This window comes from Podarcis raffonei, chromosome 11 (assembly GCF_027172205.1).
Source record: "Podarcis raffonei isolate rPodRaf1 chromosome 11, rPodRaf1.pri, whole genome shotgun sequence".
Classification (NCBI taxonomy): domain Eukaryota; kingdom Metazoa; phylum Chordata; class Lepidosauria; order Squamata; family Lacertidae; genus Podarcis; species Podarcis raffonei.
Window position 1 is genome coordinate 49,150,733 of NC_070612.1, and position 26,394 is coordinate 49,177,126.

At 44.6% G+C, this 26,394-nt stretch overlaps 1 protein-coding gene across 3 annotated transcripts in view; it reads right to left on the minus strand.

Annotated features, from left to right (window-relative positions):
* MARCHF3 (membrane associated ring-CH-type finger 3) overlaps positions 1–26,394 on the minus strand; it is a 174,774-nt gene that overhangs the window by 131,219 nt on the left and 17,161 nt on the right. The window contains exon 2 of one of the 3 annotated variants that reach the window (XM_053407994.1): positions 20,897–20,998. The exons of the other annotated variants lie outside the window; for them this stretch is intronic. The gene's annotated coding sequence lies outside the window, so the exon portion shown is untranslated. The remainder of the gene's footprint in view (positions 1–20,896; positions 20,999–26,394) is intronic. 3 annotated transcript variants of the gene reach the window in all.

Consider the following 26,394-nt stretch of genomic DNA (forward strand, 5'->3'; position numbering starts at 1 on the left):
CTGGGAAAGAGAAAAGTGGAAGGTGGCAGAGGGAAATAATAATAATAATAATAATAATAATAATAATAATAATAATAATAATAATACCTTTATTGTTAACGTACAACCTGTGTACAATGAAATTAACCAAGCCCCCCCCCAAAAAAACACTCAATCTCATTGCACTCTGTGTGCTTGTCGCACAAAACACCAACCCCGAAAGTCAGTTGCACTATATTATTTTCCGTTCAGCAGCCTGATAGCCCACGGATAAAAACTGTTTTTTAGCCTGTTGGTACAACTGATTATACTTCTATATCTCCTGCCCGAGGGTAGAAGATTAAAGAGGTCTGGCCGGGGTGTGAATCGTCCCTGAGAATTTTTCTCACTCTCCTAAGGCATCGATCCCTTGTGATGTCATCTAGCAGGCTCAGGGGACAGCCCATGATATCATGTGCTGTGTTCACCACCCTCTGTAAAGACTTTCTGTCCGTGGCTGTTAAGCCAATGTACCACACTGTGATACAATATGACAGGACACTTTCTATTGTGGACCGGTAGAAGGAGGTCATCATTTGTTGTTTAACGTTGTTCTTTTGCAAGACCCTGAGGAAATGGAGTCTCTGCTGGGCCTTCCTAATCACCTGAGTTATATTGTTTTTCCAAGTGATGTCTTCACTAAGGTAAACTCCCAGGAATTTAAAGGAAGAGACTCTCTCCACACAACCCTCCCTGATATACAACGGGGCTAGTCCCCTTCTCTTCCTCCGAAAGTCCAACACCACCTCCTCTGTCTGACATATCTGCTGACATATCACTTGTCTCTTCAAAATAACATTCTTAACATTGTTTGATAGAACTACTAGTACCGTTGTTTTCTAGAAGACACTGCCCAGGAGAAGAGCCTATCTTGTTGCCATTAGTTGCCATAGCAAAGGCTGATAAAGCGCATCGTCAACATCACATCCTTTCTCAGGAAAACTTTACAAGAGTCAAAATAAAAAATCCAACATTTAACACCCAGATTTCTGGGCACAGCAGTTTCAGTTAAAAATGGTTCCCGCATGCCGCATTAACCACCTTTACAAGTGATTACGAAAATAAATTGAAGACAAAAGACCATATGGCTATGATGAGACAAAGGCATTTTATTTTTATCCCCCTTTTTAGACTTTCCAGGGTATTTTGTGAAGTTCAGATCCGGAACAATAGTGCTCAGCCAAATGCACGAGAGCATAAACACACATAGGAGCACCAATCGTCTCCACCCATTGGAAATGGAAGGAGATGGAGCAGTGGGCATGGGGATATGAGATGTCTGCACCCTCACACCTTTGACTGAACATTTGGAGAGTGTGACAACCCTTCCATATTACAATTTATGGAGATGAATAACTCACCTCCACACAAACACAGTGTGTGTTTGTATACCTATATCTTAATGGGAAACCAAAATGCTCGTTTACAAAGCTACGGCACTACCAACCTTACTGTATGCTTGTGAAATGTGGACCACTTATAAACGCCATCTCCACCTGCTTGAAAGATTCCATCAACAGTGTCTCCGAAATATTTTACATATCACCTGGGAAGACAGGCGAACTAATGCCAGTGTACTGGAAGAAGCAAAGATCACCAGTGTCGAAGCAATGATTCTTCAACATCAACTTCGTTGGACTGGTCATGTTGTGTGGATGCCTGATGATCATCTTCCAAAGCAACTACTCTACAGTATTCTGAACTTAAAAATGGAAAGTGTAATGCTGGTGGTCAACAAAAGAGGTTCAAAGACTCTCTCAAGGCAAATCTAAAAAAAGGTAGTATAAACACTGATATATTGTGTCCTCCCTTAGAGAGGGCACGTGTTGTGGTGAGACCTGGAAACTGATCCCCTGTGTTGTGGGTGGGTAAGATTGGTCAGCCACAACACATAACTGGTAGGTCCCTCAATGTTGGGTGCAATCTGGCCAATGGGGCGCAGTCCAAATGGATCGAGGGACCTACATATACCCATGCACATGACCCAGAGCTTCCTCTTTTGGCACGTGCATTTGGAACACCTGCCCACCTCTCCCTAATTTTAGGGCTTTTGTGCTTGACCTTGCTATGCTGTTGTGTGTCATCTTTCGTTGGGACAGGGGTATGGCAGGAATTTTCCCCACTTGGTTGATTGGCTGGTGCCATTTGGGTTTCGCCTGCCGTGTAGCAAATTGGCACAACTTGTAAGGTTGCGGAACGCTCTCACCATCCCTACGTGAAGGGTATTCCGTTAAAGGAATCCAGGGACTCAAATGGTTTGGTCAACCCCTGAGAGGGGGTTGTGCCCGTCCCTGAGTCCAGGGGGACATCTGGGTGGTGGACATAGTCTGTTCCCGACTTTTTGCCTATGTAGGTGTTCACCCTTGGCTGACCTATGCTGGAACCCTGGGTCAGCGCTACCTGCATGGCAGGGAGCTAGTCGAACCAGAGCCTATGCAACCAGTCACTTTCTGTAATCAATAAAGTTGTGGCCTAAATTCTGCCAAAAACCAAAACCAAAATTTGAGGCAAGTGTGAATTTATTTAGGGGGGAGGTTTCTGGGTCTGAACACGCAACTGGGAAACACTGCACTCCAATTGGAGAACAGCCTTTAGCAAAGGTGTCGTGGGCTTTGAAGACGCTCAAACTCAGAGCGAAAGGGAGAAACGTGCTAAGAGGAAGGCATGCTTGGCAAACCCTCACTGTGATTAACTCCAGTTTGGAAACCTATGTCCCCACTGTGGAAGGACATGTGGATCCAGAATTGGCCTCCACAGTCCCTTACGGACTCACTTTTAAAACTGTGTTTATGGAAGACAATCTTACTCGGCTACGAGTGATCGCCAAAGATGATATCTTAATACATATATCTGAAAGCACATTTCAGCCCAGGAAGTCGGCTTCCAAAAAGAACATTACTACCTGAAAGGTCCACAAAATGTAAGGTCAACAGTAGCCAGTGGCGTGTGGTGAAATGTTTCGCAGGGGAACAGACACAAGCTTCCAAGAGCGATGTGGGACATTGCGCGTCTGATATTGTGCATGTGAGCGTCACGCCTCCCTTCCTAAGCCGGGCAGGAGGGCAGTTGTGAAGGAGGCTACCGGCCTCTGACAGGATTCTGGAGCCGCCCTTTCTCCTTCCCAAATCCAAGCAGGCTGCAGGAAGGTGGTAGGAGGGACTTTGGACCCGTCAGAGCATCATGCCTCCCTCCCTGAGCTGGGCAGAAGCTTTTGGGGCTTTGGGAAAGAGACGCCAGGGGAACATTTACGGAACGAGCCCTTCAGAGGTTACAAAAGCTGCATGAAATCTGAATGTTTGGAACTGGCAGCACCCCTAGGAAAGGGGCACTGCCCTCAAAGAATGGCAGGATGATTACAGAGCAGATGCAATATGTGGATTTATTTCCAATCCGTGCGAGCTTTTATTTTTTGAAAAATAAACCAGAACTGGGAGACATTTCCCTCACAAGTCCCTGACTGCCTCCCCCAGGTGTCCCTTGGGCATCTTCCAGAATTATAAGAGCACAAGGGTGAAGTGGCCATTCTTCTTAGAGGCCATCTGGATAACATAAACATACAAGCAACTCATTTAATGAACCTGCGCATCTTGCCGACTTTATGAGCACTGCATTTCACAGCTGTGATGGCCACAGAATCTAACCTCTCCAAGGCTCAGCGCAGGAATAATATTGATTTGTATGAAAAGTATAACATTTCCATAAATCTCATTCTGCCTGTCGGAAGAGTAGCTTTCTAATGAGAGTGAATCTCCACTCAGAGAGAAAGAGCGAACACCCAGGGACTACGTTGATGCATTCATAGGATCAAACTGGGTCCAGCACTGAATGAAAAGAGTCAGTAAATTAAGTTCAGTTGTCCATATTTTCTGCTAGCCCTTTTATTGCATAACTTAGGATCCTTTGTGGGTTAACAGGTAAGTGGGATCTGTGCCAGATGTAAGGAGTTTCATACTCAACAACACTCTTGAGGCCTCTGGTAGAAGCACCAAGCTGTTCATATCTAGAGGTTTTCTTGGCAATAACAGAGGGAAATCTACTATTGTTTTAAAATGAGTGTTCAGTTTTTTGCATGATAGCTCCCAGATTCTGCACTAAGGATGCCTTCTGTGGCACAATTTCAAACCATATAGTTATCTACACTTCTTTGGTCAATGTGAGCAGTTCTGATCCTGCTATTGAACCTAGCTGATGTTACGAATAGATTGCCATGAACAATTCTGGACATAAAACCAGGCAGATGGAAGGTTTATTTGGATACAAAGAAGTAAAAATTGAGGTTGGTGAGGTGTGTTTTTTATATATAATTTTTTAAAAAATTTAATTAAGCATAAAAGGTTGGATTTGTTTATTAGATCTCTTATCTGAAAAAACAGCAACAGTATTTTGCAGGTTTGGCCAAGTGACTCCAGCATTCTGGCAAGAAATGAGACAGAAATCAATGCTGCCTGCTTTCATGTACTGCAACGTTTTCAGAGCCAATGCTATTTTCCCTAAAACTCCACATCACCACCTGGCTCATCTCAGACAGTTAACATAACTCAGTATTTATAGATTACAAGTTTGGAGAATTAAAGCAATTATTCTTCATGTCACACACAAACACAAGAAAGGAAATTTTGCAGTTAATTTTCAAAGCTGCCTAGAATGGGGCCTATATATACATATATTTAAAATACTTATATTTGATTTATAGGTTACTCATAAGCCTCTGTAAACAGGCTTTATCTTTCCCAATAAAAAGTTTTTTTAAAAAAAAACACACCTTCCATTACTTCAGGAATTTCTCATCATGACTAATATTAAATCAAATCAGGTTGACAAGAACACACACAAAACACCACAATCTACCCTCATTCATAGCTCACTGTCTTACACATGGTGACTAATGGAAAAAGGAAAATACACACTGCAATTCCACACTGTAGGTGCTGCATGATTTTTAATTGCATTTTTATTACTGTGTAGGGAAGTTTTTAATGTTTGATGTTTTATCGTGTTTTTAATATTCTGTTGGGAGCTGCCCAGAATGGCTGGGGCAACCCAGCCAGATGGGCAGGATATAAATAAATTGTTGTTGTTGTTATTTGGAGCGTCATACTTTACTTTAAAAAGGTCCGTATAGTTAAAGCTATGGTTTTCCCAGTAGTGATGTATGGAAGTGAGAGCTGGACCATAAAAAAGGCTGATCGCCGAAGAACTGATGCTTTTGAATTATGGTGCTGGGGGAGACTCTTGAGAGTCCCATGGACTGCAAGAAGATCAAACCTCTCCATTCTGAAGGAAATCAGCCCTGAGTGCTCACTGGGAGGACAGATCCTGAAGCTGAGACTCCAATACTTTGGCCACCTCATGAGAAGAGAAGACTCCCTGGAAAAGACCCTGATGTTGGGAAAGATGGAGGGCACAAGGAGAAGGGGACGACAGAGGACGAGATGGTTGGACGGTGTTCTCGAAGCTACCAGCATGAGTTTGACCAAACTGCGGGAGGCAGTGGAAAACAGAAGTGCCTGGCGTGCTTTTGTCCATGGGGTCACAAAGAGTCAGACACGACTAAACGACTAAACAACAACAACACTTTACTTTAAAAGGAATTCTACCTCCCCCATTTTTGAATACAAATAATAATAAAATCAACCCAGAAATGGCACCTGGAAAAGGCTCATCAACCAACATTTGGGGGAAACGCATGTCTTGATGTGCCTTCAGTGTTCCCATGTTCATGATCCATGCCTTAGTAGACAGACGCGAAGTATGAGGTTACCCACAGCCCCGCTGGCCCAGAGCGAACGACACAGACATTTCCAGCTTGCCTTCCCCGAGGGAGCAGAGCCTGTTAAATTGATTGAACAGTTTTTCCTATGTTGTCACCCTCATCTCTTGTGACACAGAGTCCCCGTTCCCCCCGTAACAATACATGCCTCTAGTCACTGAAGGCAGCTGTCTATTTTTGTGACCGAGGACAATGCAAGAACCCAGGAAAGGTCAAAACAACTAATTGGTTACAGAGATGTTTCTCCCGATGCAGAAGCCTGTGGTGAAGGAAGGGGTGTACTTATGAAGTAATCATCTTGACATAGCTGGATTAGTTGCTGCAGGTATTGCTGTCATTTGCAACTCTGAAAACGGTAATTTCTCGTTCACTTCTCAAATGGATTAAACACAATCCTGTCGCACATCTCTCAATGAGAACATTAGAACTATCTCACTGTAAACAAACGGCTTTGTCTTATCTCCTTTCAAATAATTTGCTTGTCTTCGTAGCCCAGCTTTCCTCCAAACCTCAGAGAAGCACATTTCCCTGTTCTAATTTATCCTCATAACAGACTAGTATGGTGATCATGGTCCTCATTTTACTAGGCAGGAAAACTGAGGCTAAAGGATGTTGTCAGAGGATTACGGTAGTTTCTGGTGAAGCGAGTGCACGGTAGTTTATTTATAAGAGATTTGCTGTGGAACATTCAGATGTCTTTCCTTAAGGCAGAATTTCTGCCCGAGTGACAATTGGTTGGATCTTAAAGGTTTGAGTGTCAGTGTGATGTCGTGGACAGAATTCTGGACTAGGGACTTGGGAAACCAGGGTTCAAATCCCCACTCAGCGAAGAGGCTTGCTGGGTGACTGTGGGCCAGTCACTATCTCTCAGGCTAACCTACCTCACAGGGTTGCTGTGAGGATAAAATGGGGAGAAGGAGAACCATATGTGCTGCCTTGAGCTGCATGAAGAAAAATTGGATACTTATGCAATAATGAATGAATGAATGAATTAGACAGCTGTAAGGCCTCAAGTGGATTGCCATCAAAGGAGTCAGTAGCCAAGGTGATATACATACCAGCACGTTTTCAATGTCCAGCTCTGTTAAGTATAGTAATTTAATTCACTGAAATTGTAAATGATTGCATGCTTTACTATGTGTTTAAATTTGACTGTTTGGTAACTGAATTCTAGAGAGTTCTCTAGTTGTTCTCATGTGTGATTGGCAAACGTTGGACACATAGGAGGTAACTAGTGATTTTATGTGAAGCAAGGTGACTGTGTTTTAGAATCCACTGTGAACACTGCTAAGTTGAGTAGAGTGTCGCAGTGCTTCTTCTCTGCTTGAAAGAGAGAAAGAGAGCAAAGATGCAGGAGAAGGAAAAAGTGGAAATCTCTCATAGGAGCTGCAAGGCATAGCCTAATTGAGATACAGAGGGCTGAAAGTGAGGAGCTCTGGAAAGAGAGGAAAATAGTGTTGTTTGGAAGTAAGAAGAAGAGACTCTAAGCCCATGCTTGGAGAAGCATGTAAATATTATGCTCTAATTCATCTATAAGTTTCTGCCAGTAAAGTCTTGGAATGTTAAAGTCTGGACATTGGTTTAATTTCCAAAGAAGAGTGTCAAGTCATATATTTGATTTAGCAGTTCAAAAGCACGCCAGTGCAAGTAGATAAATAGGTACTGCTGCGGCAGGAAGGCAAATGGCATTTCTGTGCACTCTGGCACTCGTCACAGTGTCCTGTTGCGCCAGAAACGGTTTAGTCATGGTGGCCACATGACCCGAAAAGCTGTCTGTGGACAAACGCCAGCTCCCTCGGCCTGAAAGCGAGATGAGCGCCGCAGCCCCATAGTCTCCTTTGACTGTACTTAACCATCCCGGGGTCCTTTACCTTTTTTTTTACCTTTATGATTTGAGCTTCTTGACTACATTTGCACTATCCTAACTTCATCTTGCCAAAGTGGTGCTGTGTGGATACATTGTCATTCTCCAGTGACGGTCTCCCAGAAAAGTAGCATTTCCAGTCTCGGTTACTTCTTCAAGTAAAAGCAACAACCTCACAGTCCAGGTGAGCATAAAGGTGAGCTCTGCTTTATTACCCGGTCACTCAGTTTTATCCTCATCGCTGGAGACAGATCGCTGGGACGCCTCCAGATTTCTTTTTAAAAAATACATCATTGCTGCTCTCTGCATGAACTAGGGGTGGGGAAAATATGCTGGAGAGCTGAGAATCTGGCATCTTCCCAAGAGACCAATCACGCTGCCCCATAATGTGCTTACAACTCCTTTCCCCCCACCCTCCAAACCCTTGTCTGGCACCAGAGAGAATGAAGCGAGACAGAAGGCAAAAAGAGCGATGCCTCTGTTTGCGGCAGCAGGGAGCAAAACCCTCAAGGGCAGAGCACTCTGCAGACCAATCTATTCCTTTCTCATTTAAGCAAAAGGAAGATGCTCCTGGGCTCAAAATCCTCCTGTAGCATCCTTCTTCCAAACATGTGTGATGCCCTGCTGTTTTCGGCAGGAACTCAACCCACCACAGTTTCTTTAAAAGAATTGGGGGAGGGGGAGGGAATACTAGGTCATCTGCCTTGGCCTTGAGTAAGATGATGGACTTCAAAAAACTTCAAAATAGTCCCTTGCCCTGGTAAGCTTCATGTCAGGTAAAATATGCCCTAAAAACTTCTTTGAAAGGAAAAGAGAGAGAATACGCATTCAGAAGCTGGTTTGATGGCAACGCATGTATTGCATGTGACTCTCTTAAGGGTGGGGGGTGGGGGATGGGGGGTTGGGGGAGGAAGCCTAGTAACAGCCTCTTAACTGCAACAGCTCCACAGCCATCTGTGCAGGGCACCCTATGTTCATAAGCTTAGGTTATTTCTGCTGTTTGGCAAATGAAGGAATACTTGCTCTCATAACAGATTCAAATTCAATCATCGCTGCATGCTTCCATCGGCGCATCCAAATAACCCCAGGCATTTCGGGCACGGATCCAAGTGCTTAATCTAGCACGAGGGAATGGTTTCCATCACAATCCAAAGCAAAGATTCAAAGTAGCACCAGCAAACACGGAATTAGAGGCGGAAGAGAGGGCCCACTCTCTCGTGATGAATGGCAATGTGTCCTGCAAGCGTTTCAAACAGCCTTTTCAATTTTGGTGTGTGCTTTTATCGATACACAAATACCTGACTTGGGGTTCCACCCTGCTTCTTAGCTTACTGCAGAAGCTTGCAAGTCACAGAAAGCCGACTCTTTCATTCCTCCTGTTCACAGTTTATTACCCACACAAATTTATTCTCCCCAAATGAAATGCTCCAAAATGTTCTTATTTTTTAAAATATGCATTAGAAGCAGTGCTTTTTTTCCAGGTGGTACCCAATGGTACAAAATACTGCCACCTCTTTTGTTGTTAAAAAGTGTGGCATTTACTGTACTGCACGGTGAGTTCCAGCACCTCCTTTTCTAGGAAAAAAAAGCACTGTTTGAAAACCACCCAGAGTCAGATGGGTGAAGTACAGATATAAATATAATAATAATAACCAATGAATAATTCTAAGAATAAGGTATTCCTCAGCAACGGGGAACAGGGATCCTGACAACCCAGGTGTCATTTTGCAGGATGGTGTTTGCAGTTGCTGCCGAGCCGACTCAAGCCTTGTCAATAAATACCCAGTGTTTATGCAACAAAGTGCTGCACAGTTTTCTATGGCATATGGTTATCTCAGGGCACATCCACATGGCAGCTTCCCACGCTGTTGGTTCAGTGCGCAAACAAGAGCATGGGAAGTGTCCTCAGAAGGCAGATGCTCTCCTCCAGGAGTGCCCGGGAACAAAAGCATCTCATCCACGAGATTTGGGGCTTGCTGCTAATCCATAACGAAGCACAGAAATCCGTACGTATTTTCAGGATTGATTAGCAGCTTTCAAACTGTTCTCCAAGAAACCCCGGGGTTTCTGACCAACTGCATAATTGGGAATTTCTCAATCTTTAGCAGCAGATTACAATTTCTCTAAAAGAGAGTTCAGCCACCACTACTTATCTTTGCCCTGTGCAGGCCCATTGCATGTGGGAGCGTTACAGTCCCAAGAGGTTGGAATGCATATACAGTGGTACCTTGGGATGCAAACGGGATCCGTTCTGGAGCCCTGTTCGCATCCCGAACAGAACGTAAGACGCGACGGCGCGTCTGCGCGTGTCACGTTTTGCTGCTTCCGCGCATGCGCGTGACATCATTTTGAGCGTCTGCGCATGCGCGAGTGGCGAAACCCAGAAGTAACGTGCTCCATTACTTCCAGGTTACCGCGGAGCGCAACTCAAACGCGCTCAACCCAAAGCACATTCAACCCGAGGTATGACTGTATAGCATTCTTAACAACACGAAGAAGAACAACAACAACAAGAACAACAACAACAATTTATGATTTATACCCCGCTGGCTCCCAACAGATTATTAAAAACATGATAAAATATCAAACATTAAAAACTTCCCTAAACAGGGCTGCCTTCAGATGTTCTCTAAAAGTCAGGTAGTTTTTATTTCCTTGACATCTGAAGGAAGGGCATTCCACAGGGCGGGCGCCACTACCGAGAAGGCCCTCTGCCTGGTTCTCTGTAACCTGACTTCTTGCAGTTAGGGAACCGCCAGAAGGCCCTCGGAGCTGGACCTCAGTGTCCGGGCTGAGCGATGGGGGTGGAGGCGCTCCTTCAGGTACACTGGGCCGAGGCTGTTTAGGGCAGGCATAGGCAAACTTGGCCCTTCAGATGTTTTGAGACTACAATGCCCATCGTCCCTGGCCACTGGTCCTGTTAGCTAGGGATGATGGGAATTGTAGTCCCAAAACATCTGGAGGGCCAAGTTTGCCTATGCCTGGGTTTAGGGCTTTAAAGGTAAGCACCAACACTTTGAATTGTGCTTGGAAACATACTGGGAGCCAGTGTAGGTCTTTCAGGACCAGTGTTATATAGTCCCGGTGGCCACTCCCAGTCACCAGTCTTGCTGCCGCATTCTGGATTAGTTGTAGTTTCCAGGTCACCTTCAAAGGTAGCCCCACATAGAACAGCGCATTGCAGAAGTCCAATGTATGGCAGAGGGAAAGGAAGTGCATGCGTTCTTTCACCACCCATGGTTAGAGCATTAGACTAGGACACGGGAGAGTAGGGTTCAAATCTCCACTCCGCCAGGAAGCTCACTTAACCTGCCTCATGCACACCACCTTGAGATCATTGGGAGATAAAGCTGGTATATAAACATTATTTTAAAAATAAATGAAAATAAATGCCCAAAGGCAAGATCCATGTTGTGCTCTGATCAAGACTGATTCATGCAGCACAGTTAGCCCAGCCAAGGCCTATCAGGCTGTTGATAGGAAGCATTTGTATGACATTTTAAAACTTTGTGGCGGCGAGGGAGAAAAAACCAGTAAATAAATAAATCAGATTACTCATTTATTATTAAAAAGCCATGCTGGGGGAAAATTTATTCTATGATCAACAGTTCACAGAATGGAAGCGGCCGTTCTAGTAAGTTTTTGGTGGCGATCATAATTATTAATTCCAATATTAAAGCTTACCTCCCAGCTTTGTTGCAAATATGAGAGGGGTAAAGATTATAACACAGAGAAAGTGCCTTATGAATACTAAGCTGTGTTTTTGGCATCCCCATTCTTAGAAGCAAGCACTACAATATCATTATGGTTAAAGATAAACTTAGATATTTCATCTTGTTGGTCTTGCGTAGCCTGCATGTTAAGAATTTGAGATTGCCAAGGACCTAAATAGAAACTGTGTCTTTTATCAAGCATAGCTGATTTGCAAGTAAGTTTCCTTGTGCAGGGGGAATGAAGGCTTGATATTTTATTTTCCTCAGTGAAAACTACTCTTACCAAAACAGCACACAGAGCAGCAACTCTGAAATAAATACCAGCATGCTCTTTTAGTCGAGTTAAACATATCTGATGATATAGCATGCACCACAGTCTCTGAGTGGCAAGAGATTTCAGTGGGTACGCCTCATGCCATGGGGTTTGCTTCCTTTGAACAAGGTTATTGGAGACCTATGGGGTTTCTGGGATAATGCTTTATTTATGAAAGCAGACCAAACAAATTATGGGGGGGGGGAGGGGAATCATAGTATCAACACTCAAATAGATTCTGCTCTCACATAAGGGACACAGGTGGCGCTGTGGTCTAAACCACTGAGCCTCTTGGGCTTGCTGATCAGAAGGTCAGCAGTTTGAATCCTTGCGACGGAGTGAGCTCCCATTGTTTTGTCCCAGCTTCTGCCAACCTAGCAGTTTGAAAGCACACTGGTGCAAGTAGATAAATAGGTACCAATGTAGCGGGAAGGTAAACTGTGTTTCCGTGTGCTCTGGTTTCCGTCACGGTGTCCCATTGTGTCAGAAGCTACTGTTAGGTCCATCATGAGACGTCCTCCAGCTTCCAACCACAGATACCAGCAGCCTTCAAGCAAGCAAACTTGCCTTATTATCACTCCCTAGCATCCCACTGCCAGAGGATTGCCTCCTTCCATTCACCACTTTGCCTCCTCAAAGTGGAAGAAACCTGGGCAGTGCTGAATGTCACATCCATTGCCAGGTGTGTCCTGCTGGAAATAGAAAAGGGCTTTCCCCTTGGCCTGCCTTTATACCCACTCAGTTGCCAAGTGGTTTTGTGACATCACAAGAAACCCACAGCCAATGGCAACAGCTGGGGAGGCACCATCCTCATTGCCTTGAGCCTCACAATGGGTGGTGGACGTATCAGTGATTGTGTGCTTGTTTATTTGGGATGCAGGTGGTGCTTTGGTCTAAACCACTGAGCCTCTTGGGCTTGTCAATCACAAGGTTGATGGTTCAAATCCGTATTAAGGGGTGAGCTTCCGTTGCTCTGTCCCAGCTCCTGCCAACCTAACAGTTCAAAAGAACACCAGTGCACGTAGATAAATAGGTACCGCTGAAGCAGGAAAGTAAACAGTGTTTCTGTGTGCTCTGGATTCCATCACGGTGTTCTATTGTGCTAGAAGCGGTTTAGTCATGCTGGCCACATGACCCAGAAAGCTGTCTGTAGACAAACACCGGCTCCCTCGGCCTGAAAGTGAGATGAGCGCCACAACCCCATAGTCACCTTTGACTGGACTTAACCATCCAGGGGTCCTTTACCTTTTGCTTACCCACACAAGGTTTCAAAAGTGCCTCAACACTGGGTTCTCACAGAGCGGCAGGCTTCTGTGTTCCCTTCACACAAGACTGCTAGACTGTTGTCCTCTTTATCTCTCATGCAAGGCACCTTGGGAGGGGAGGATAAGCCTAGATTCCCAAATGGCTCTGTCCTTTCAAGGAGAAACCATCCATTGAGACAAATCACCATAACAAAAGCAGGTAGTTGACCGCTCTTCCCAGAGCTATCAAGTCAAGATAATCTCCACCACTCCTCCTGGTTTTATTTATCCTCCTCTGATCAAACTTCTGTTTCACAATCAAGAATCACGGGGCTGTAAGGAACCCCTCAGGTGAAGACATCCAGACTAATTTCCCAGTGTGAAAATACAGAAGATTTAAGTTTCAGATGCACATATTTCTAAAGTCAATCCATGCTAAGTGCCATCTACAGGCAGGCTTCTCATTTCCAGCTGTGTACCATACAACATTAATCTGATGAAAATAGGGACATTAATAATAATAATAATAATAATAATAATAATAATAATAATAATACACCTCCCATCTCACTGGGTTTCCTCAGACACTCTGGGTTGCTTCCAACATGTATAAAAACATAATAAAACATTAAACATTAAAAAACTTCCCTATTAAACATTTTTTAAAAATCTTCTAAAGGGTGTACAGTTGCTTATCTCCTCGGCTTGGGGGTTGCATAACTCCATATCATCCAACATTTCTCCCATGAAAATAGGGATGTCCTAAGGAAAAGTGGGACATTCCAGGATCAAATCAAAAACCAGGATGGTTTCTGTACATCTGGGTCTCTGGAAAATAGGGACACTTGGAGGGTCTGCAGTCGGTTGCCATTGTGAGAAGAGGATGTTAGATTAGATGGGACTTTGGCCCAATCCAGCAGGTCACTTATGTTCCTAACTTATTCTAAAGCTCCTTTATTCCCCCTCTTTTTCCCTCTTTCATATCAAAATATCCTATGTTGGGCTGGTCTTGCATATGCGTTGAGCCACTTTCCAATTTGCCCAAACTTGGTTTCCCCAAAACAGCAATTGGTGGGTTATTACTGTGCTATAAAATCCCAACAGAAAGAGGTTCACACAAAGCTAGACCTCAGTATGTGTATACTGCAAACTGTTACAAACTAGAAGATGTAAATGGATTTTTGGCAACTAATTGAGAGATTGGCTTGGGGTGGGCAGATGATGGTTCCATTTGTCTGAGAGAAAAGCATCCATCTACTGTATAACTTTGAAAGACTGTACTAGGAGATACACAATCTAATAACGCCCTGCACGGAAGATCAAATACCCTTAACAATAGCTGAAAAGGAAATAAAAGCAGATGTGTCCCACACTATGGGTGCCCATGGTGCAAGATGGCACCAACATAAGAAAGAGCTGGCATATTATTAAGGAAATCTATAATGTCCTTCATGTTGGAAATGGCAGCACAGTTTTCATGACAATACGCTCTTAGGATATATGTGCATACTCTGTTCAGTAGCAGAATAAAAATTTGGAACTGTTTCTTAACACTGAATTAAAGAAAATAGCATGGTTTTTTAAAATTCTCTAAGACAATTTTGGCAATTTTATTAATTCCAGAAAAATTGAGAGGGGAGTGGTATCCACTGATTATAATTTTATTATAATAATAACTTTATTATTTATATAGCACCCATCTGACTGGGTTGCCCCCGCCACTCTGGGCGGCTCCCAACAGATATTAAAGACATGATAAAAGATCAAACACTAAAAACTTCCCGAAACAGGGCTGCCTTCAGGTGTCTTCTGAAAGTTAGTTTCCTTGACTTCTGGTGGGAGGGCGTTCCACAGGGTGGGTGCCTCTACCGAGAAGACCCTGGTCTCCTGTAACTTCGCTTCCTGCAGACGGAACTGCTAGAAGGCCCTCAGAGTTGGACCTCAGTGTCTGGGCTGTACGATGGGGTGGAGATGCTCCTTCAAGTATACAGGGCAGCCTCTGGGCTTTAATATGAGCACAATTTACTGGAAAAGTGGAATACAGTAGTACCTCGGGTTAAGAACTTAATTCGTTCCGGAGGTCCGTTCTTAACCTGAAACTGTTCTTAACCTGAGGCACCACTTTAGCTAATGGGGCCTCCTGCTGCCACCGCGGCACCGCGGCACGATTTCTGTTCTCATCCTGAAGCAAAGTTCTTAACCTGAGATACTATTTCTGGGTTAGCGGAGTCTGTAACCTGAAGCATCTGTAACCTGAAGTGTCTGTAACCCGAGGTACCACTGTACATAGTTCGCAAATAAATATACACAACAAAGTGGTTAAAGATGATGGCTGCAATTTTCAGAAAATAACTTGTGGGTTATCGCGAAGCAGATGAAGTCCCTTCCTATGGAAGAATCACAGCAAATGGGTGGCCACGTGAACTTCTAAATCTTGACGTTTATGGAAGCTGGTTTTAAAACCGAGGTCTTTGGCATCCTTCTCATTTTCCTCTGCAGAAGGAGACGCTGCTCTCTCATGTGTTTTCAGCCCTTCTCCTCCACCCCCACCCGCAACAAGCTTATTTCACATTCCTGCTACACCACAGCAATTGCTTCTTTATTACAGCAAAGACATTGATGTCTCGCATGGTTCTAAGATCACAGCAGCAGACAAGCCCAAATACTTCAGTTACCTTTTCCCGAATGAAAAAGGGTATTATCCGAATTGGGGGAAAGAGGGTTCCCGCTCATTCTTTCTGACTGGTATGAATTCAGATAGTTCAGAAACTCTTTTGGATGGCAACAATGTACAAAGAGGAGTGTCAGGGCTGGTGGAAAATGCATCAGTTCGGCTTACCATGACATTTCCTGTCTCGTGTCTGATATGAGTGATTTCCTTGTTCAGCTCTATAGGATTGTCGGAGCTTTTAAAAACCTCAAATCTGAAACGCTAAATCTTTATTTTAGATCTGCCCACCACTGGTTCTGAAAAGCACTGCCTTCTTTGTGTGGTTCTTTTATATTCTTCTGTCCGTTATGATACAAAGCCACACTCTGTGATCCTAAACATATTTGTGCGAGGGGAACCATTGAATAAGAGTGTTCCATCTTTCCAATATTGCTTGCATTGTTCCCTAGCTGCCCCTTGCCTTGATCTCATCATTCTCCCTCGTCAACATTTAAATTGTATGCTTCTTTTCACCTACGATCTTCTGTGAAATGCCATGTACATCTCTGGTATTAATATAAATGTTAAAATATACTAATGACACTGTAAAGCAGGGGACTGCTGGCCACCTCTGCCAGGTGGGTGGGGCTGCCTGCCTGCCAATCACCTGACGATGATGTCAGGTGACCCATTTTTGCCCCTGAGAGGTTCAAAACTTTGCACAGGGTCCCCTGCAACCCTGATTATTAGAGCCCTGTGCAGTGCTTTGAAGCCGTGACAATCAGCTAATCATTGGGGCTTCTGAGAATACTAATTTTCAAAAGGTTACAAGCTTAATACACATACATCTTCAATTCCTCCATAATTTCAACTAACATTTGACTTCCACTCCACTCCTCCGTGGTTTCCCGTAATTTCTAATATTGCTGCATATTATGACACACTTTGCACCCTATCGTCTTCATATTATTACAAAAGTCATAGTTCACGGCTGTTCGTTATTCAAATCCTACTTGTGTTTTAGTATATTTACGATCACTTTTTAAGTATTTTATAAAAGGTTTCCAATCCTCCTTAACTACACCACTCTCTTCAAGCACTACAAATCTTCAAGACTTACAAAGGACCACAAACAGCCTGCAAACCCCTTTTTTGTCTTAGCCATTACTTGACCCAACCCATACCTGATATAGGGCAAGTGGATGTGTTGTTGTTGTTGTTTAGTCGTTTAGTCGTGTCCGACTCTTCGTGACCCCATGGACCAGAGCACGCCAGGCACTTCTGTCTTCCACTGCCTCCCGCAGTTTGGTCAAACTCATGCTGGTAGCTTCGAGAACACTATCCAACCATCTCGTCCTCTGTCATTCCCTTCTCCTGGTACCCTCCATCTTTCCCAACATCAGGGACTTTCCCGGGGAGTCTTCTCTTCTCATGAGGTGGCCAAAGTATTGGAGCCTCAGCTTCACAATCTGTCCTTCCAGTGAGCACTCAGGGCTGATTTCCTTCAGAATGGATAGGTTTGATCTTCTTGCAGTCCATGGGACTCTCAAGAGTCTCCTCCAGCACCATAATTCAAAAAAGTGGATGTGCGCTTGACCAAATAAGGAGACCAGCCATGCCTTAATTGGGCCTGCTCTAAATCAAGACTGAATACAACCAATCCTTAATATTTTATAGAATTTAATAGCAAAAATATCCGTTGCTCTAATGTTTGTTATAATAATCTTAAGAGGAGCTTCTGATAAAAACTATAATTGACGGGCAGGTTCAAGGTAAAGGTAAAGGACCCCTGACCGTTAAGTCCAGTCACGAACGACTCTGGGGTTGCGGTGCTCATCTTGCTTTACTGGCCGAGGGAGCCGGCGTACAAGCTTCCGGGACATGTGGCCAGCATGACTAAGCCGATTCTGGCGAAAACAGAGCAATGCATGGAAACGCCGTTTACCTTCCCACTGGAGTGGTACCTATTTATCTACTTGCACTGGTGTGCTTTCGAACTGCTAGGTTGGCAAGAGCTGGGACCGAGCAATGGGAGCTCACCCCATCGCGGGGATTCGAACTGCCGACCTTCTGATCGGCAAGTCCTAGGCTCAGTGGTTTAGACCACAGCGCCACTCATGTCCCTATAGATAGACTTTAAAGCTCTAAACCAGTGTTTCCCTACCGTGACTCTCCAGCTATTTTTTGGACTACAACTCCCATCATCCCTAGCTAGCAAGACCAGTGATCAGGGATGATGGGAATTGCAAGACTAGCACTTTGGATTCCACCTAGCAGCAAACTAGCAGACAGCAGAGATCATTTAGGCACTGGTGTAAAACGTTCTCAGTGGTCAGCGGAAATGTACCAGCTATAGTTGCAAAAAGCTTTTTAAAAGCAGCTCCATGGGTGATGGACAGGGATGGAGCAATCCAGCAATCCTGGTTTCTCATTTCTCCAATCTTATATCCAGTTCACCGCATTTCTGCACCAATTTGCCATTTTTAAATAGCAGTATCTACCTCAGATATGCAGATGACACAACCTTGATGGCAGAAAGTGAGGAGGAATTAAATAACCTTTTATTGAGGGTGAAAGAGGAGAGCGCAAAATATGGTCTGAAGCTCAACATCAAAAAAACGAAGATCATGGCCACTGGTCCCATCACCTCCTGGCAAATAGAAGGGGAAGAAATGGAGGCAGTGAGAGATTTTACTTTCTTGGGCTCCATGATCACTGCAGATGGTGACAGCAGCCACAAAATTAAAAGACGCCTGCTTCTTGGGAGAAAAGCAATGACAAACCTAGACAGCATCTTAAAAAGCAGAGACATCACCTTGCCAACAAAGGTCCGTATAGTGAAAGCTGGACCATAAAGCAGGCTGCTTGCAGAAGAATTTATGCTTTTGAATTATGGTGCTGGATGAGACTCTTGAGAGTCCCATGGACTGCAAGAAGATCAAACCTATCCATTCTGAAGGAAATCAGCCCTGAGTGCTCACTGGAAAGACGGATCCTGAAGCTGACGCTCTAATACTTTGGCCACCTCATGAGAAGAGAAGACTCCCTGGAAAAGACCCTGATGTTGGGAAAGATGGAGGGCACAAGGAGAAGGGGACGACAGAGGATGAGATGGCTGGACAGTGTTCTCAAAGCTACCAGCATGAGTTTGACCAAACTGTGGGAGGCAGTGGAAGACAGAAGTGCCTGGCATGCTCTGGTTCATGGGGTCATGAAGAGTCGGACACGACTAAACAACAACAACATCTATCCAAAACCTCATAAGCATTTTCATGCACCTTACTCCTCTTTCATACATTTTTGTACACATTGTTGCCCGATATACACATTTTTGCAAGCCGTTTCCCTGTGATATAATTAATTTTCTACACATTGCTTTCACTAATATACACATTTGTGTACACACTTTCCCCAAACATACATTTTGGTCCCTACTTTGCTCGGCAAACTACATTGCAAAATGCAGAGAAGTGCAAATTTCAAAGGATTGATGCATTTTAGTTTATGTGTAGGAAGCTGGAATTAAGAAGTGAGGACATTCATGTGAACCCTAACCAATTTATGGCCTATTCCATAGGATGTCATTGGAGATGGAATAACTGTGACCGGAGTATATCTCTCCAAGGAGTGGTGCAGCTGGCGTACATGCCAGAACCGATGAAAGGCAATATGAGCTATGAATGCCACCTGTGCACTGATCAGCAATCAGGGATTTAAAATCACACCCAAGCTGCAGACCTGATCCTTAGGAGGGAACACAATCCCATTCAGAACAGGTTGAATATCCTTTCCCTCAGCTGACAAGTGAATGACCAACAGCACATCGGTCTTGTCTGTATTAATCTGTATACTAACCAACATCCAGCCCATTACTGACTCCATCTACCTCTTATTTATTTACAGTTACACCAGGTTCCAATGAAAAGAAGAAGAAGAGTTGGCTGTCTTCCACATATTGATAGCACCCAACTTCAGATGACCATTCCTATTCCCAACAACAACAACATAATAATAATAATATTATATTTATACCCCACCCATCTGGCTGGGTTTCCCCAGGCACTCTGGGTGGCTCCCAACAGAATATTAAAAACATAATCAAACATCAAACATTAAAAACTTCCCTAAACAGGGCTGCCTATCTTCTAAAAGTCAGATAGATGTTTATTTCCTTGACATCAGATGGGAGGCGTTCCACAGTGCGGGTGCCACTACCAGGAAGGCCCTCTGCCTGGTTCCCTATAACCTTACTTTTCACAATGACGGAACCACCAGAAGGCCCTCAGAGCTGGACCTCAGTGTCCGGGCAGAATGATGGGGGTGGAGACGCTCCTTCAGGTATACTGGGCCAAGGCCGTTTAGGGCTTTAAAGGTCAGCACCAACACTTTGAATTGTGCTTGGAGTAACATGGGGACAGAACAGAACTCTGTGGGATACCATAAAACAAGTACTATGATACCCTATTCCAATCTGGCAACATCACCTTCTGGAACCAACTTGCAGATCTTTTGAGAAACAGTGTTTCCAATTTACTTTCAGTCATGAGATCCAATAGAATAATCAGGGATGCACTCCCCATCACACATCTGGCATAGATCAGTCATCGGGGACAATCAAAGGGATTTCCATTCCATAACCAGGTTGGAAGCCACAATGAAATGGGCCCAGAAAATCAGTATTGCACCTGAAGCTTTTAAGTACACTTGCTCAAGCATCTTGCCCCCAAACGGAGATTTGCTACTAGATGATAGGCAGAGAAATAATGAGAGTTCAAGAGAAGTTTCTTTAAGAGGAGCATTACAACCACCTCTTGAAGAATTAAGGGAAGAACAATGACCAGGGGTCGGCAAACTACGGCCCGGGGGCCGGATGCGGCCCACCAGGTTCGTAAATCCGGCCCGCGGACCCTGCCATCCGCGCGGTCAGTCCTCGTGCTGAGCTAAACTGGCGAGGCGAGACATCCACGGCTTCTTTTCGGCCATCTGAAAGGTCGGTAGAAAGCCTGAGCACAATCCTCATTTTGATGGGTTCCAGAGGGCCTACACACATGCAAACGGCGAATCCATATGCTCTGCACAAGGGGCTGCTGAACACACCTGTGTCACAGTTCCCCATGCTCTCAGCCTGATCACTCCATGTTCCTGAAGCAAAGGGAATGAACAGGCTAGCATGCCACCACCTGCGTCATCCGAGTGGCAAAGGGGCTCGTCTCACCTCCCCAAAGCGCCAACGGAAGAATGGACAAAGACAACCCCCTTCCCCTCAAGCGTTCTCACTGGAGTATCGGAAAACATCTTTCTGCTACTTGTGGCGGAGGCCATACCTTTGACGCTGGTTGTCATTTTGGCAGCAAGCTTTAGATTAACGGTGGTGGTGGTTAAACGCTCCAACTTGGCTCGCTGGGACCAAAGGCGACCGGCCAAACCTGAAATGTAACGAAGAAACAGAAAGACGTGTTGAAAAAACCGATGCTTCTTAGCTATGCGCAGAAAAGAAAAGTCACTAACTCACAAGTTACTACAGTGGTACCTCGGGTTACAACATATGCTTCAGGTTACATACGCTTCAGGTTACAAACTCCGCTAACCCAGAAATAGTGCTTCAGGTTAAGAACTTTGCTTCAGGATGAGAACAGAAATCGTGCTCTGGCAGCGCAGCGGCAGTGGGAGGCCCCCATTAGCTAAAGTGGTACTTCAGGTTAAGAACAGTTTCAGGTTAAGAACTGACCTCCAGAACGAATTAAGTACTTAACCCGAGGTACCACTGTACTGCCTTTTCAAAGATGCTTAATCGGCGCTAGAAACCCAAGATATATCAGCTAGGTGCTAATGGCTCCTGAAACCAAGGTTACAGTCGCCAAAACAGAATGTCTGGTTGCCATTTGGGGACAAAACGGCTCGATAGCCTTATCTTTCTTTCTTTCTTTCTTTCTTTCTTTCAATTTTTATTTATACTTTCTAGGTTTATACATTTTACTGATTTTACAATCATTTTGACATTTCAAAACTTGACTTCTGTGGTTCCTTAAATTTATTTTTAATATCGTCTGCATATCCTAATTAATTTAATTTGCTCATTTGTTCATCTTCTCTAAATATATACTCTTACGAAACTGCAGGTTATTACAACAATCCTGTCAATGTTCTTATCTGTTTACAGTTTGTTTGTAAATACTCAGTAAACCATTTCCATTCTTTTATAAAAAGTTTGTTATATTGATTTCCCATTTTTCAGGTAAGTTTCGCCATTTCCGCATATTCCATCAGTTTTTGTATCCAGTCTTCCTTTACTGGGACATCTTCTTCTTTCCATTTTTGGGCAAGTAGCATTCTTGCAGCTGTAGTCGCACACATGAATAAATTTCTATACCTTACAGTTTGGGTAACCCCCTTAATATTCTTAAGAGGGTCTCTTCTACGGTCTTCAGGGAGCGGCTGGGAGGCAGAAAAAGCTCCTCCTTTCCTTCCACTCTGCAGTTTTAATACGAATCTCAGGCGCAGTACTGTGCCCAGAGCTCAGAAATGGCTTGTGTTAATGAAATCCCCTGTCGCAAAAATACGCCTGGAACAATGGGAGTTTCGAACGCCGTTGAAGACGTCAGGTGTCATCCTGGCACCCAGGCATCTTCGCTTGGTCGCAAGTGGCCGATAATCAGGTGTAAAATGTGTCTGGCTAAGTTTGAACACTGGTCTTAATATTGTGTTAAAGGTAAAGGGGCCCCTGGCCATTAGGTCCAGTCGTGGCCGACTCTGGGGTTGCGGCGCTCATCTTGCTTTATTGGCCGAGGGAGGCAGCGTACAGCTTCCGGGTCATGTGGCCAGCATGACTAAGCCGCTTTTGGTGAACCAGAGCAGCGTACGGAAACACTGTCTACCTTCCCGCCGGAGCGGTACCTATTTATCTACTTGCACTATGACGTGCTTTCAAACTGCTAGGTTGGCAGGAGCCGGGACCGAGCAACGGGAGTTCACCCCGTCGCGGGGATTCAAACTGCCGACCTTCTGATCAGCAAGTCCTAGGCTCTGTGGTTTAACCCACAGCGCCACCCGCGTCCCTTATATTGTGTTACCATGCATCTGTTCTCACCTTTTCCTCATAAAATCCAATGAAGACTCTCTCCATTTCAAAATCACTGGGATTTTTTTTTTTAAAATAACAACATAATGAAGATTGTGACCCTGGTAACTGGTATGTTTTTAAAATACACATTTTGCTTTTTACTACACTTTTTAATGGCACTACCAGCCACAGCTGCATTGTGACAAAGTAGTCCTGTTTAAACTACAGCCAGGTGCGGAGCTAAATCTTCTACTGAGGTTTATCTGCATTGCAAAATGTGGGCGAACACCATCACTCCCAAGGCTCAGCTCCACCAAATAGCCTAGCACAGATGGAAGTAGTCTGTAGCATACCTAGTTACAACGGTGTTTTAAAAAGCCTGGTGCCATTTCAGCTCCAAAACAGCTGCTTCCGTGCATCATAAAAGAGCTTTCAAAATACAGTGTGTGCACAAGGGGGTGGGGAGAGAGAGGAAGCAGAACATGCCCGGCTGTGGTTTTACCCAAAGAGCATTGCTCAGATTACTTGAGAAATATTCCAGCTATGTGTGCCCATTCCAGAATCTTAAAAAAAAAAATTAAAAAATGCAAAAACTTATGCTATACATTTTGTATGAATTCATGCTGCTTTGCTACCCGGAGAAGTTACGAAGTGAAAACACATGCCTGCCCTGTTCGATAGACAAGCCAATTGAACCTGGTATTTTATCAATCAATCAGATTTTTCTTCTCCTTCTTGCCTTCTCCCCTTGTATTATTAATACGGCAAGTCTTGGCATACCGTGTATATTGACAGCAGTCAGCTGCTGCCAAGAAATCACACGAGTTTCTCTTCTAATAGCTTTGTTTTTCAACTCGCCTGAGCATAGGAGAAGGTATCGAATGCTGCAAGACATTTGCAAAAGTCTTCTGAATAAACAAGGTCTCCCCCAATGAACTTGATTTACTGTGAACTGTTCGGTACCTGGGGAAATGCCAAGAGAGGCTTAGAGCTCATGATTGCTTTCCACTGAGTTCCGCACAAACTTAGCTGTTACGGAAGCTGAAAACAAACCAGTTGTGCTAAGTGCAGGGGTCGGCAAACTAAGGTCCGCGGGCCAGATCCGGCCCAACTGCCCTCTGGATCCGGCCCGCAAACGGTTCTGCAATCGCCATTTGGATCGGCGCAATCACCATTTTTTGCAATTTTTTCTCCTCCCTCCCTCTTCCTGGCTTCTCCCCGCCCTGCGGAGGAAAGGGGCTGAGCTTTGATAGGAAGCCTCACCGCTCGCCCGCCTGCCTCTCCCCATGGCTGTGCTGTGGGCTGGAGCTTGGTGCTGGCCCCATGCCTGGTGTCTGGGAAAACTGGCCCAAAAAGGAAAGGCGCTTTTGTTAGGATACGTCCAGGGAGATGGAAGAAGAGAAGAAGAGTTTGGATTTGATATCATGCTTTATCACTACCCGAAGGAGTCTCAAAGCGGCTAACATTCTCCTTTCCCTTCCTCCCCCACAACAAACACTCTGTGAGGTGAGTGAGGCTGAGAGACTTCAGAGAAGTGTGACTAGCCCAAGGTCACCCAGCAGCTGCATGTGGAGGAGCAGAGACGCGAACCCAGTTCACCAGATTACAAGTCTACTGCTCTTAACCACTACACCACACTGGCTCCTGACCACACTGGCTCCACACTGACGGAGGCATCAGGCAGGCTCCCAGTTGTCTCCGGACGATCACCGGTCTCCCGTGGAACAACATCAGTCAATTAGCGACACGAGCCTCAGAGACGTTCCAAGACCCGTTCACACCCTTTCAGCAGAGTGTGTAAGTCTCCACAATGAAAGATGCAGACACAGAGAGAGCATGTTTCAGCTTTATTCAACATAGTTCAGAACAAAGGAAAAACATGACTGCTTGCCTCCGTGTCCAGGAAAAACAGCAGCAATACAAAAGCTATATACAAATGGAAGTTCCCAGCGAGAGCTGGCAGTAAACAGGCATGTGATACACCAGCCATGCCTGCTCCTTTTAAGGTGGAATGGAACTATATCCTAAGAGCGCTGCCACTGCCGCCAGCTCCCAACTGCAGGCAGAGTGGTGGAGGAGGTAGGCAGGGGGAAGGGAGGGGCTGGGGGAGAGAGAGGGAGAGACAGAAGCCCCCTCCATCAAGTGTGCACATGCCTGTGCAAGCAGTCCGGCCCGCCACTAGGTCTGGGGGACGGTGAACCGGCCCCCTCCCCAAAAAGTTTGCTGCCCCCTGTGCTAGTGGCTGTTTTTAAAAAGTTAGCATTTTAATATGGTGTTATTGGATCAATTTTCCTAATGGGGGCGATGGGAATGGATGGAAGTCAGCCATGAGGGCTTGTTTGCAACCTTGGTTCTCAAACTTAACCCATTCCGAGGTCCGTTCCAAATTCAAAGTGTTCCAAAACCAAGGCGTGCTTTCCCATAGAAAGTAATGCAAAATGGATTAATCCGCTCCAGACTTTTAAAAACAACCCCCAAAACAGCAATTTAACATGAATTTTACTATCTCACAAGACCATTGATCCAAAAAATGAAAGCAATAATCAATGTGCTGTACTATAAAATAAATAAGACAGTATTGTAGATGGTAAAAATTATCATCCACAAAGTCAGAAGAACCAATTAACCGAAAAAGTCTCAAAAACAAAAACGCAAAATAAATAGCAAAAACAAAAGTGCCAAACTTAATCTGTTCCGAAAGTCTGTTTGACTTCTGAAATGTTCAAAAACCAAGGTGCAGCTTCTGATTGGTGCAGGCGCCCCAGAAACAATAGCCGACAGCCGCATCAGACATTTGGCTTCCAAAAAAAGTTCAAAAACCAGAACACTTACTTCTGGGTTTTTGGCGTTTGGGAACCAAGGCGTTTGAGAACCAAGGTACCATTGTATATGCGTTTCTCTAACAGTAGAACAAAGTTGATCGGTTTATAGGTCTAATTATTTGCCAGTGTTCACCTATTCATTTTCCTTGTTCAGATTTAAGATATTGCTGTACAACAAACAAATGCTTAGGATAGAGCACATGTATCACTGGGCAACTGTTCTTGCTCTGTGGTAATTTTAAAGTATGGATTTAGTTGGTCTCATCGTTTATAACAGATCATTAATATATCACTAGGGCCGCTTTGCCTTTCAGCAAGAACACAATCCATTTCTGGCAACGAGATTAGGGAAAGGACGGTGTGTGCTTGTTACTTGCCTCTCTGGGACAATGGCTACTTGCCCTGGTAGAGGACATTGTTATTGTCAAGTTGTTATTTTTCATAAAAGAGATGTTACAGCATTCCTTGTTACCAAAATGTGAATTAATCCAAGCCCAGCTACACAAGCACAACAACTGCTTCTTCCCATTTTTGATTACAGGATTACAGGGAGAAATATCTGGGTAACCAAACATGCAGTGGTTGGTCGCTGTGTTACAAAAGTTGGGTTCCACTCCAACTGACTGTTGAGCTGCAGCAAGATCTCAGGGGGTTCCAGGCACTCACCCAGGGCCTGTGGTCCTTTGGAGAACTGCGACACGGTGGAGACTGTCATAGTTTTAAGAAATATGGTTTCTTCACCTTCAGTCTGCATGGAGGGAGTCCAGATCTTACAGCACGGTCATTTCATTGTCCTCCACAGCAGTTCAGCCATGGCGTCCAAGCCATCTCTCCCAGCCAGCCTTCAGCCAACCTGCCCAAGATGGATCCCAGTCTTGTCTCTTCCTGCTTCTTCCTCCCAGAACAGCCTGTTAAAACCTCACACCCAGTTGCCCTGGCA